Consider the following 12,845-nt stretch of genomic DNA (forward strand, 5'->3'; position numbering starts at 1 on the left):
ACAATGACAACAAAAGGTAAAAAATATATATTAGATAGTGATATGTGATATAAAGAAAAATAAAGCAGAGAGAATTAGGGAGTGGTTGCAGGGGGATTGTAATTTTAAATACATTGGTCAGATAAGGCCCCACTGAGAAGGTGCATTGGAGTAAAGGCCTGAGGGAGGAGAAAGAGTTAACTGGGCAGATACCTGGAGGAAGCACATTCCAGGCAGAGAAAATAGCAGGAGCAAAGACCTCAGGGCAAGAGCCTGCCTGGCTGGTTAGAGCAACTGCAAGAAACTGCAAAGAACATAAGGAGGCCAGTCCGCCTGGAGCTAGGTGAGCAAGGGGAACGAACAAGGGTACCAAGCAAGGGTACGAGATGAACCCAGTGTCATCAGGCGGCCAGACTGTGTAGGGCAGAGGTTGACAAACTTTTTCTGTAGGGTGCCAGATAGTAAATATTTCAAGCTTTGCAAGCCACATATGGTATCTGTTGCATATTGTTCCTCTTCTTTTTTATTTTTAAACAACCCTCTTAAAGTGTAAAAGCCTTGGGGCCGGCCCCATGGCCAAGTGGTTAAGTTCACTCGTTCCGATTTCGCTGGCCTGGGGTTTCACGGGTCGGATCCCGGGTGCAGACACGGCACCGCTCGTCAAGCCATGCTGAGGTGGGGTCTCACATAGCACAGCCAGAGGCACTTACAACTAGAATATACAACTATGTACTGGGGGACTTTGGAGAGAAGAAGAAGAAGAAGAAAAAGAAGATTGGCAACAGATGTTAGCTCAGGGCCAATCTTTAAAAAAAGAAAGAAAGAAAAAGTGTAAAAGTCTTCTTTCCTCTCGCAGTACAAGGATTAGGCCCACGGCCTCAGTTGGCCACCTCCTGGGACCTTATAGGCCATTGTAAATATCTGGTTTTACTCTGAGTGAGAGGAGAAGCATTGGAGGATTCTGAGCAGAGGAGTGATATGATCTCTCCTACATTTCAAAAGATCCCTTGGTGGTTGTGTGGAGAATAGCCTGAAGCGACCTCTGAAGGAGGAAGCAGACACTGGAGTTTAGATTAGATATTGTGGCAAAATAAACTACCCCCTGACTTAGAGGCTTAAACACCTAACGTTTACTGTTACTCATGGTTCCGTGGGTCAGGAATTCGGACAAGGCGCAGCAGAGCTAGCAATTTCTGCTGCGCCTGGAACGCCCCATGTGGCTTCTTCACTCACATGTGTTCACAAGCAGCTGGGGGCTGGCTGCCACAGCTACCCCGGGGTCATATGTCTAACAGCTTGGTTCTTATTGTTGGCTGGATTTCTCCGTTCACCTCCAGGTGGTCTCATAGCCTCTCCCTCTGTTGTGGCCTCTCCAGCAGAGTAGCCAGCCTTCTTATATGGCAGCTCAGGGCTTCCAAAAGTGCACAAATGGAAGCTGCCAGGCCTTGTAAAGGCTTAGGCTCATCGCTGGCAAGCGTCAATTCTGTCATGTTCTCTTCTTTAAAGTAGGGTTCAGGGCAGCCCAGATTTGAGGAGAGGGACCCCTTGAGGACATGAATACAGGAGCTTATAGTTCCTTACGGGCACCAGAGTGACAGTCCGACACTACCGAATTGAAAGCTATTTCAATAATTGAGGCGGTGGTTTGGGCACAGGTGTTAGCAATGGAAATGGTGAGAATTCACTGGTTTCTGGATATGTGTTCAAGGTAGAGTTGAGAGGATTTGCTGATGGCATTGTATGCGGGGGTGGGACAGAGAAGAGTCAAGGGTAACTCTGAGGTTTTCAGCTGAGCACCTGGAAGAATGCCATTTACCGAGAAGCGGAAGACAGAGGGAGGAGCAGGTTTAGGGGGACTATCTGGAGTTCCGGTTTGGAATTTTAAGTTTGAGATTTCTATTGGACGTACAAGTGGAGATGTCAAGGGACAGTTGACTATGCAGGTTTGGAGAGGTCTGGTGTGGATATAGAATTTACAAGTTGTCAGTGTGTAGATGGTATTTAAAGCCATGAGACAGGATGATATCACAAATGCAGCCTGAAAGCAAGAAAGGGAGATTCCCAGGTGCCAGAAACCAAAAAGGACCCCAAAGCAAGTATGGTGAGCAGAATCTGAAGCTGGGACAGGATGGGATTTTAATGTTGATATGGCAGCAGGAGACAAGGCTTTTGCCTTGATGAGACTTGGAGCTGGAATGAAGGCCCCATCATAAAGCATGAAAGAGCCCACCAGAAGTCTAGCAGAGTGAATGAACATTGGTACTCCATGGAGAAATTCCAGAACAGGACAAGGAGTGTTCCTAAAACATTTCAGAGAAAAAGAACAGTTTTCTACAAAGGCTCAAAGATCAGGACGCATCTGAATTCTCAGCTTTCTCACAGAAAGCTAGGAGGCAATGGAAAAATGCCTTCAAAATACAGAGGAAAAAATAATTTTCAACTTAGAATTCCAACCCTACCAAGCTATCAAGTGAGGGTAGAAAAAAATATTTTCAGACATGCAAAGTTTCAAAAAAATGTTACTTCCAGTGCACTCTTAGGACACAAGAGGAGAATTTGCTTCACTAAAACAAGGGGATACACCAGGAGAGAGGAAGAATAGGAACCAGGAGACGGCGTCTTCATCACAAGATAGCGGCGGAGGAAATCCCCAGAATGATGGTGAATCGAGGATTCAAGATGACGATGATGCCGCAGGCTTAGAGGGACCAGTTCGTACTGGAGCGAGTCGGAGGAAGGCTGCAGAGCGGACTTCTTCAAGGAGATGGACTCAACAGTTACCTGATGAGAGCAAATACACTTGAGAGAATATTTACACAGCTGGTGGAAAGTTTGAAGATACATTAAGATAAGTACATAGAAAACTAAGCAAATAAAAATCCAGGGACCGCCCGGTGGCACAGCAGTTAACTGTGCATGTTCTGCTTTGGCGGCCCGGGGTTCCCGGTTTGGATCCTGGGTGTGGACACGGCACTGTTTGGCAAGCCATGCTGTGGCAGGCATCCCACATATAAAGTAGAGGAAGATGGGCACGGATGTTAGCTCAGGGCCAGTCTTCCTCAGCAAAAAGAGGAGGATTGGCAGCAGTTAGCTCAGGGCTAATGTTCCTCAAAAAAAGAAACCAAAAAACTAGACCCTTTTTTAAGGGAAAACAAAACTAAAAATAAAAGTTGCCAGTTGATTGTAATACACGTCATGATTTCAGAGATATTAGTGTGAACAAACATACATGTTAGAAAAAAATCCAGTAGTTCATTTAGTAAGGGCCTGTGCAGGGCAGGAATTTCTTACTTTTTACATGTGGAAATCCCCCCCCGCCCCCCCCCCCCACATACTCTCTGGAATAATAATTTGGCTGAGTACAAATTTCTTTCAGTCCTGAGGATTTTCTTCAATTCTAGAAAAAAACTCAGTAATTTTCTCTTAAAATATTGCTTTTTCTACCATTGCTTTCAATTCTCTTTCTCTAGAACTCCTATTTTAAACATTTAAAATATTTAACCCTTTTCATCTGTTCTCCATATTTTTAACTGCTGTTTCTTTTTATCTTGTGCTGTATTTTGAATGAGTTCCTCAGCTTTCTCTTCCAATTCCCTAATCTACTCTTTGACTGTATTCAATCTAGAGTTTCTCTCATTTATGGCCTTTTAGATTTCAACTAGGATGTTTTTCCTTTCAAAGATTTCCAATTGGTTATCATTCACATTATTTCATTTTAGCTTAAAAATTTCCTTTTGAAATGGAAGGTGTGCACTCATCTCTGAACATTTCAACAAACTATTTTAAAGTCTTTTTATACACTTTTATGAATTTCCAGAAGAAATTTGACAAAATTTCTGATCTGATTGTTAATTTCAAAGACTATCTTTCTCACCAGTAGGTTCTTTCATATATTTTGGAATTATGGTTCAAAAGCTCTTTTTGAGTGAGAAAGTATTTATTTTTGTTTGATTTCTTTCTCTTTCTTACTTTCCCTTCACCTCTTCCCGGGATGCCTCCATGTGGCCCACTGGGCCTCAACCCAGAGCCAGGGCTTTGGATCATGATTCTCTACCCCTGGATATTCGGGATATGGTGGGTCTAGCCATGGGGCCAGCAGACAGCTTAACAATTCCTGGTAGCCAGGTGTTCTCTTTGTTTCTCACCTCCCTGGGCTCTAACGAAGCCAGACTCTGCAGATTGACAGCTATTTTCTTCAGCTTTTCTTTAAACAAGCAGTGGGGCCCACGTCAGCCTCTGGTTTCAAAATGTGACCTTCAGCTCCCCACATTGTGGGGAGCGCTTTACCCTCACAGGAGCTGAACTCTCACCCAGCTGCCAGTGTCCAACTGCCAGACTTAGAGCCCATAAGCCTGAGACTTCAGCCCACTCATCTTACTGTGTTTCTATGCCATCTCTGGTTCATGGGGATATGCGAGTCTAGCTATGTCTTTTTTAAAAAAATCATTATCATATTTTAAATGTCATGGTATGTGTTTGAAGCCAAGGGGTTTTGGAGATACAAATTTACTTCCTTGTTGACTTCAGCCTCCTCACACCTGCTTTCTCTCCCTCACCCCTCTACTGAAACCACTTAGTCAAATTCACGGGTGAGCTCTAGGTTGCCAAATCTAATGGACGTCTCTCTGTCCTAATCGTACTTGACCACCTAGTAGCTTTTGACATAAAGGACTGCCTAGTTCTTCTTTTTTTTTTTTTGAGATATAGTTGACATAAAACATTGTGTTAGTTTTAGGTATACAACATAATGAGTTGTTCTATGTATATATTGCAAAGTGATTAGCACAATAGCTTTCCTTAACATCCATCACCACCCATATTTACAATGTTTTTTCCTGTGATAAGAACTTTTAAGATCTACTCTCTTAGCAGCTTTCAAATATACAATACAGTATTGTTAACTATAGTCACCATGCTATGATACATTACATGCCCAGGACTTATTTATCTTATAACCGGAAGTTTGTACCTTTGGACCCTTCACCCACTTCACCCATCTGCTACCCCCTCCCACCTCTGACAACCACCAATCTGTTCTCTGTATCTATGAGTTTGGTTTTTCTTTTTAGATCCCACATATAGGTGATATCATACAGTATTTATACAGTATTTGTCTTTCTCTGTCTGACTTATGTCACTTAGCATAATTTCCTCAAGGTCCATCCAAGTTGTCGCAAATGGCAGTTTTCCCCTTTTTTTATGGCTGAATAATTTTCCATGATATATCACATTTTCTTTGTCCAGTCCTCCATCGATGGACTCTTGGGTTGTTTCCACATCTTGGCTATTGTAAATAATACTCCATTACTGCCCAGTTCTTTTCTTTGCTTGGTTACCAGCACTGTCCTGATTCTCATTCTCATTGCCCTTTGCAGCTCAATAGATCAGCAATTGTAAGATATTCCTTTGTCTTCTGGCATTTATTGTAGCCAAGAACTAGCTTGCTATAGTTTGTCAGTCTTTTGTAGGTAGTCCGTATTTTTCCATAGGTTGCTTTTAAGATTTTTGTTTCTTTTCTTTTATTTTTTTTAAGATTTTATTTTTTTCCTTTTTCTCCCCAAAGTCCCCCGGTACATAGTTGTATATTCTTCGTTGTGGTTCCTTGTGGTTGTGGCATGTGGAACGCTGCCTCAGCTTGGTTTGATGAGCAGTGCCATGTCCGCGCCCAGGATTCGAACCAATGAAACACTGGGCCGCCTGCAGCGGAGCACGCGAACTTAACCACTCGGCCACAGGGCCAGCCCCAGATTTTTGTTTCTTATAATTGATGTTCTCCAATTTTATCACACTGTCTAGGTATAAACTTATTTATTTTTTGGTGAGGAAGATCAGCCCTGAGCTAACATCTGATGCCAATCTTCCTCTTTTTGCTTGAGGAAGATGGTCCTGGAGCTAACATCTGTGCCAATCTTCCTTTACTTTGTATATGAGGAGCCGCCACAGCATGGCTTGATGAGCGGTGCTAGGTCCCTGCCCAGGATCCGAACCCGTGAACCCTGGGCTGCTTAAGCAGAGTGTGTGAACTTAACCACTATGCCACTGGGCCAGCTCTGAATTTATTTGTATTTTGCTCCATATCTTGTGGCCTGCACCTGGTGGATAATGTGAACTCAGGTCCCACACTGGTGCAGAAACAGACTTGGGGTTCCAATTTATCTAAATGATTCTCTTTCTCCCTGTGGCCCATGCCAATGGCAAGTTTTCCTGCTTCTTCCCCAGGCTGGTAAACACAGTTTTTCTATCCTCCTGTGGGGAGCAGATAGGACCTTTGTTCCAACTCCAGGTCTTGTCAGGGCTCAAGGACTCCTTCTGTTGCTATATCAACATTAAAATCCCATCCTAATCTCTATTCTCTATCCTGTTTTAGCTTCAGATTCTACTCACCATGCTAGCTTTGGCTTCCCTTTTGATTTCTGACACCTGGAAATTTCCCTTTCTTGCTTTCAATCTCAGATATGTCTTATGAAAAAATTATCCAGCATTTCTATCTTTTTGTGTGAGAGGTGAGTCCTGCTTCCATTCCATCAGCTTGTCCTGGTTTCAGATACTATTTTAGAACTCAAAGCCAAGAATTGGACACTTTCTCCTCGCTAGGTTCTTTTGAGTCCTCTGTCTTGGGTCAATAAACCTATCCCCAAGATCTAGGACAACTAAGCTAGCCAAAATTGAATTTCGGTCACTTGAAACCAATCTTTAATACAGTGAGGTTTGGGAATTTCTGAGCTTCAAGATAAATTTCCAGTTCCCCAAATATTCTGATCCTAAATATGCTGCTAACTATTTCCTGTTCTTCTGTTATACACCCAATGCTTTTGAGAACGAAAATACTTACTATTGTCCATGTCCCCCTGAGTTTCTCAGATCCATGAACTTGCATATGCTGCTCCCTTTTGCCCATAATACTTTCGCCATCACTGCAAGCCAAATCCAACCTGTCTTCCAAAGTCCAGCTCCCCTCATGCTCCTTTGCAGCCTGGCTACTCTCCCAGCCTGATGGTACCTGTGCTTCCCCTGGATTTCTGCCACTGTGGTGCGAAGGACTGAACCTGCAAATTGCTGTCAGGACGTGTGGGCTCAGGACCTGGCTCTGCCACTCCTGAACTGTCTCTTTTGACCTATCCAAGCTTTAATTTTTCTTATATAAAACAGAGATGGAAATACCTCATAGAGTTCAAGCCTTTTTCATGACTCTTTTAGTTTTGAGTGACAGAAAAACTAACAAAAGTTGGCCTCGAACAAAAGGGAATTTATTGACTTATATAGATGAAAAGGCTAGGGGCAGAGATAGCTTCAGGTGTGGGTGACGTCAAAACTAAGATGATATCATAAGGACTCTGTCTCTTCTCTCAGTTCTGCCTTTTGCTCTGTCACCTTCGGGCTCAGGTTCAAAGAGCGGCAAGATGGCCGGCAGCAAACCCAGAATGTACAGTCTCTCTGCTTCAACTCCAGCAGACATGCTTGATGACCTCTTTCTCAGAAGTCCCAATCACAGAGAAGAGAGAGAGAAAATAGGCCAAAATATTAATAGGTAAGTCTGGATAAAGAGTTGTTTACCATCCGTGCAACTTTCCCACAAGTTTATTTTCAAATAAATACATTTTAAGAATGGAAAAGAAAAAAAAAAAGGCCCAACTAAATTCCTGTTGCTCTCATTGGGTCATGTTCCTGTCCCTGAGGTGGTCACTATGGCCAGGAGAATTTGATGCTTGGATTGGCTGGAGGCCAGGAGACTTGTCCTACCTTAGACCCTGGGGTGGAGCCCTGACTGCAGCGTGTGGGATGCGAACTGAGAGGATGCTGGGCAAGAAAAACTGCAGATGTCCACCCCAAGTGTGCTGAGGACCAAATGAAAAAATATAAGGAAACTGACTTCAGAAAGTCCTGTTCGACTATAAATGATGATGACTGTTCGGTTATGTTTCTCTCGTGACACTTAGCACTTTCTTCCTTCTCTCTACAGTCGTCTGGTTCATGCTTTATCTCCCCTACCACGCCCCGAGCAGCTAGAGATTAGGGACTTTGCTCTAGTCTCTGGAGCGCTCCACCACTTCTGACTGAGCACCTAGATAATAGGACATATCCAATAAATGATTGTGGAATAAGGGAATGAACCTAAAATCCAAAGCGTTCCCAGAATTCTGTGAATCCCTGGGCCAAACTCTCAGAAGATTGTGGAGAACTTTAACCTTTCCCTGGGGTCACAGATCAGTCGGCTCTGGCGTTTTTCATGGTGGAGGGCGGGGCAAGATCATTTCAGGAAGAGGTGCCCTTGCATTGATTTATTGACCTGGCCAGGCGAAGACCAGACAGAGAAAAGAAAAGTCCTTCTGATCCGTTTGTTTATTCACCATCTGCTTTGTTTTTCTCTCCCTGTCCTTGTTACAGAGAAGGGGGCTTCAGGAAGGCACAGACTGAATGAAAGAACCTCCCAAAGGCACTGACAGGTGTGGGGTTCGCTCTTGATCCTCGAGGCCTGAGCTTCCAGGAAGTTTTGAGTTTAATTGAAAGAACTGCATATGAGTTCTAGTCGAAAAGCTGGAAGCTCGGCCCGGTGTCTGTTCTCCCCTCTCTCTGCGGTTGTGTTCATTTCCTCAGATTTCCTATCTGAACAGAGTCTGGAGCTGCTGGGACCAACTGGAGTTTGGGAAACTGAGCGCTTAAAAGAGGGAATACAGGACTCAGATCACCTCTTGAAATGGCCTGCAGGTAGCCCTGCTCCAGAGCTGTCCTGAAGCTGCTTTTTGGCTGATTTGCAACAGAGACACTCACTCTTCAGCCACAAGTGTTAAGTAGAAAAGGCTATGTGGCTTAAGATACCTGTAGTCCATCGGGCTGTGCAGACTCACTAGTTTTCAACCTGCCTTCTATTATGTTGTGGCAATGATGCTATTCCAGGAACCTCCGCCCCCAGCAGGGCAGAAACAACAGGGACACCTTTTCAGGGAAGGAAAGTTACATGATTACAGGTATTCTGAACAGGCACACAAGCGCTCCACTAAGTTGCACAGTCATTGTTGGAAACAGTGTTTCAGCTCCAGTACCTCAGACAATTGCTGGTGGGGGGAGGGAGGGCGTAGGAATGAGAATGTCCAGGGGCATTGTTAGCAGATCAGGAGTCACCAAAGGAAAATCTGAGCTGGGCGGGTCAGCAGCTCCCAGCCTGGTGCTTGGCAGGCTCAGCAGCACAAGCTGACTGCTGCTGGTAAGAAACTCCCTGTTCACTATCTTCACTTCCTGGACTGCCCAAGTCAGTGCAGACTCATTTCTGGAAGGATATCCCTTGACTTCCAGGTTCTGACCTTGCCTCCCCTTCAGGTCTCTATCTCTTGCCTAGTTGGCATCTTATCTCTCTTCCCGACTCTGGCTTCCTCTTCGGGCCTCAGCATTGCTCTCACAACTTTTTTGGGTCATGCTGTCCTTGCGTTTCCTACAGGTAGTCACAAGTGCTCTGCCCAGGGACCTGCAGCAGCACGGCCTTATAGAAAGGGCCTGGACTCGGAAGTCACACAAAGGTGGGTTCTAATCCCAGCTCTGCCATTTAATAACAGGGTGAAGTTGAGCAAGTTATTCAACTCTCTGAGGCTCAGTTTCCTCATCTGTAAAATGGGCATAATTTATCCTATTGGGTTTCTATGAGGATTTGATAAGATAAAGGACCTAGGACAGTGAGCAGGTTGACCCTTTGTAAATGGCAGCTCTGCTTAAGAGTGAAGAGCAGGCTGGAGTAGACACATCACACAAACGCCACCCTCCCACCTCACAGTGATAGCATCTGACCAACAGCATCAGGCAAATGCTATCGGAAAAGTCCTGCAAAGATGGCGCCTCCACTTCCTCATTTGTAACCTGCTCTCATGTTTCACAATCTGTTTGTGAGGAAATTGTTCTTAATATCTAACCTCAGTTCCTCCTGCTACAATGTGTCATATCACACTCTTTTTAAATAACACACAAATAGACCCATGAAAATGAGCAGATTTTTCTGTGAGTCACAGGCATTCATGGGCCTTAAGTTTACTCTTATCTTCAGGAAACCAGGGAGTATTTGTAGTGTGACCCCTGAGCTATGCTGGGACGCTCCAGAGAGCTGTGACAAGACTCTCTTGAGACTCGTCTCATTTGGAATAGTGGTCTCAGTGTCTTTCCCTCTCTTATTTTTTTCAGTTGCAAGTGAATGACTGATGCTAATTTATAAAGCCTGGGAACACAGCAAAGGAGTTCAGGAGAACTGATCACATTGGTGGCTAATCACTGATATGCAGCTTGGCCGTGGCAAGGATTGAAATGAAAATTGTGTGTCAGTCTTTGACATTGAAACGGATGACAGTAACCAGCCCCGTGCAACAGATCATTTCATTCAACTACGCAGACGCATTTTGCAGCTAATCCTTCTTGCAAGACTATTACTATGAATCACACCTTTTTAGCTGTGTGGTCCAGAATCTAAGTGTCTCAGAAGGTCCTGTGAGAGGGAAAGGTTTGCGCTGCCTGGCGGCACAGGGCAGACATCTCGACTCTCACATATGCCCACTCTGTGGACTTGCTTTAAGCCTATGGGCCCAGATTGCAAACTGGCAGCCGGTGGACCGCACACAGCCTGTGGATGTGTTCTGTTTGGCTCCACACTGTTTTGCTTTTATTTTATTTTTTGTTGAGGAATATTAACCCTGAGCTAACTGCTGCCAATCCTCCTCTTTTTGCTGAGGAAGACTGGCCCTCAGCTAACATTCATGCCCATCTTCTTCTACTTGACATGTGGGACGCCTACCACAGCATGGCTTGTCTAGCGGTGCCATGTCCGCACCCGGGATCCGAACCGGCGAACCCGGGCTGCCAAAGCGGAAGGTGCGTTCTTAACCGCTGCGCCACCGGGCGGCCCCTGCTTTTATTTCTTTAAGTTGAATTGGTTGCCCTAATCTAAAGCTTCACATGACCCAAGTTTCTGGCTTGTCTTGAAAAAGGGAAGAGCTGGCAACACTGACGCTGCGGTTACATCATGTGGGGCTGAGCGGAGATGCTCGCTGGAGATGGGACCACCGTTTCCTACTGTCTCCCTCCCACTCAGTTCCATTCATGTATGGAAACTGCCTGGGCCCTGAAGGCGTTTGAGCTGGGGACTCTTGGCCTGTGAAGTCCCCTTTTGTCACTGGAAGAGAGCACAGCTGCTAGCGTTCTGTTCCTTTGGGCTCTCTAACCTCTCTTCCTCCACCAGCAATGATACCAGCAGGAATCAGTGTTTGTGATTCCTTTGGATATGTCTTCCCTGAGTTTATATTTAATGCCACAGTTGAAGACATGTGTCATGTGACCAGTAGGTTCTCATATGAGGATGAAGGGGAGGAATCTGTCTTTGAAATTTGCCTCTCTGCACCGTTTCTGGGTTCTTTGAAGTCCAGCGGCTTCTGTGTGTATAGAGGAACACTCTCTGCGACCTCCAGTATAACTGATGCTCAATTTCTCAAATTTATTTATCTAATAAAACTTAGAAAATTAAAATTTCTTAAACTACATTTTTACGTTTAAGTCCTGACTACAAATTATATTTCTTTTGGGTGAAAATAACAGAAAGCCCTGACTGAAAATGGCTTAACCGAGGAGGAAATATGTTATCTCACATAACATGAAGCCGTGAGGTGGGGTGGGCTGCGGGCACGGTACCCCCGGCTCCAGCTCCACTGCGTTGTGGTGGTGTTGGTTCTGCCCTTCTCCGTGTATTGGCAGAAACTTTATGCTTGCAGCAATGTGGCTGCTGCAGTGACATTATCAGATCCAGACACAACAGTTCAGAGGAGGAAGTGGGACTCTTATTTCTCTTTTTGGGGACTGTAGAAACCTCTCCCAGAAGCCCCACAGTGAACTTTTACTCACATCTCATTGGCCAGAGTTGTGTCACATGTTCATTCCTCAACCAATCACTGGCAAGGAGAATGGGCCTGCCAGTTGGCTTTTACTAATTATCCCAGGGTGGAATGAGTGTTGGGGAGTCCGTCATATTGATCTCTACATAACTTAATTAAATTCCCTTAAACAAACGAAATTATAGTCATCAATCCAATAACACTGATTCCTTGAACATTTCTAACATCCTAACACCAAATAGCAGACAGAAACACAAAAATAAAATAATCACAAAGGCTATAACCACATTTAAATCTAATTTTAAAACATTAAAATCGTGAATTTAATTTCTTTTTCATTACCTCTATAATGAAATTACTCTAATAAGTAATATTTATTTTGATATTTTTTTGGATTTACAGTAATTGTACTAGACTATCTCCAACTGGTCCAGGTCGTAGGTTATTTATGTAGGTTGAGGTTATTTATAATTGATTCCCAGCTGGAGCAGGGAGTTTGGTGGCACCTTCTGCACCTGAGCTGGCACGGGTCAGGCTGCCCTCCTCTTTCACAGTAGCTTTATTGAGATAAAATTCATATACCGTACCATTCACCATTTGAAGTACACAATTCAAAGGTTTTTAGTCTATTGACAGAGTTGTGCCACCATCACCACAATCAATTTTAGAACATTTTTGTCACTCCAATAGGAAATCCATTAGGAATCACTCTCCATTTCCCGCCCCCTCCAAGCCCTAGGCAACCACCAACCTACTTTCTGTCTCTATGAATTTGCCTACACTGGACATTTCGTACAAATGGAATCACACACTATGTGGAACTGGGCCCTTTTTAATCATTAAACTTTATTTGCTCCATCAGTGGCACTTGTCATGCTTATATCTTTCAAAGGGGATTTCCTGAAATTACGTACTTTTAAAGTTTTGCTTAGTTAGTATTATATAGTTGGTTGTATCGCCTTTGCTATACATTGACCCAGTTGTTTGGAATGATTGGAAATATAAACA

The 12,845-nt window shown here is 44.1% G+C and overlaps 1 long non-coding RNA gene across 4 annotated transcripts; it reads left to right on the forward strand.

Annotated features, from left to right (window-relative positions):
- The first annotated feature begins 225 nt into the window (after nt 1–225).
- LOC139041145 (uncharacterized) lies at nt 226–12,046 on the forward strand. 4 transcript variants are annotated; one of them, XR_011495878.1, is made up of 5 exons: nt 226–322; nt 2,509–7,507; nt 8,365–8,423; nt 9,413–9,491; nt 10,144–12,046. It is a non-coding gene; the product is annotated as an uncharacterized lncRNA (long non-coding RNA). The 4 variants fall into 4 exon arrangements; XR_011495881.1 differs by having other exon boundaries at nt 232–322; nt 7,363–7,507; nt 10,144–12,038; XR_011495880.1 differs by lacking the exon at nt 226–322 and having other exon boundaries at nt 2,756–7,507; nt 8,365–8,685; nt 10,144–12,039.
- Nucleotides 12,047–12,845: the final 799 nt, after the last annotated feature.

The sequence above is a fragment of the Equus asinus genome, chromosome 20, assembly GCF_041296235.1.
Source record: "Equus asinus isolate D_3611 breed Donkey chromosome 20, EquAss-T2T_v2, whole genome shotgun sequence".
In the NCBI taxonomy this organism is placed as follows: domain Eukaryota; kingdom Metazoa; phylum Chordata; class Mammalia; order Perissodactyla; family Equidae; genus Equus; species Equus asinus.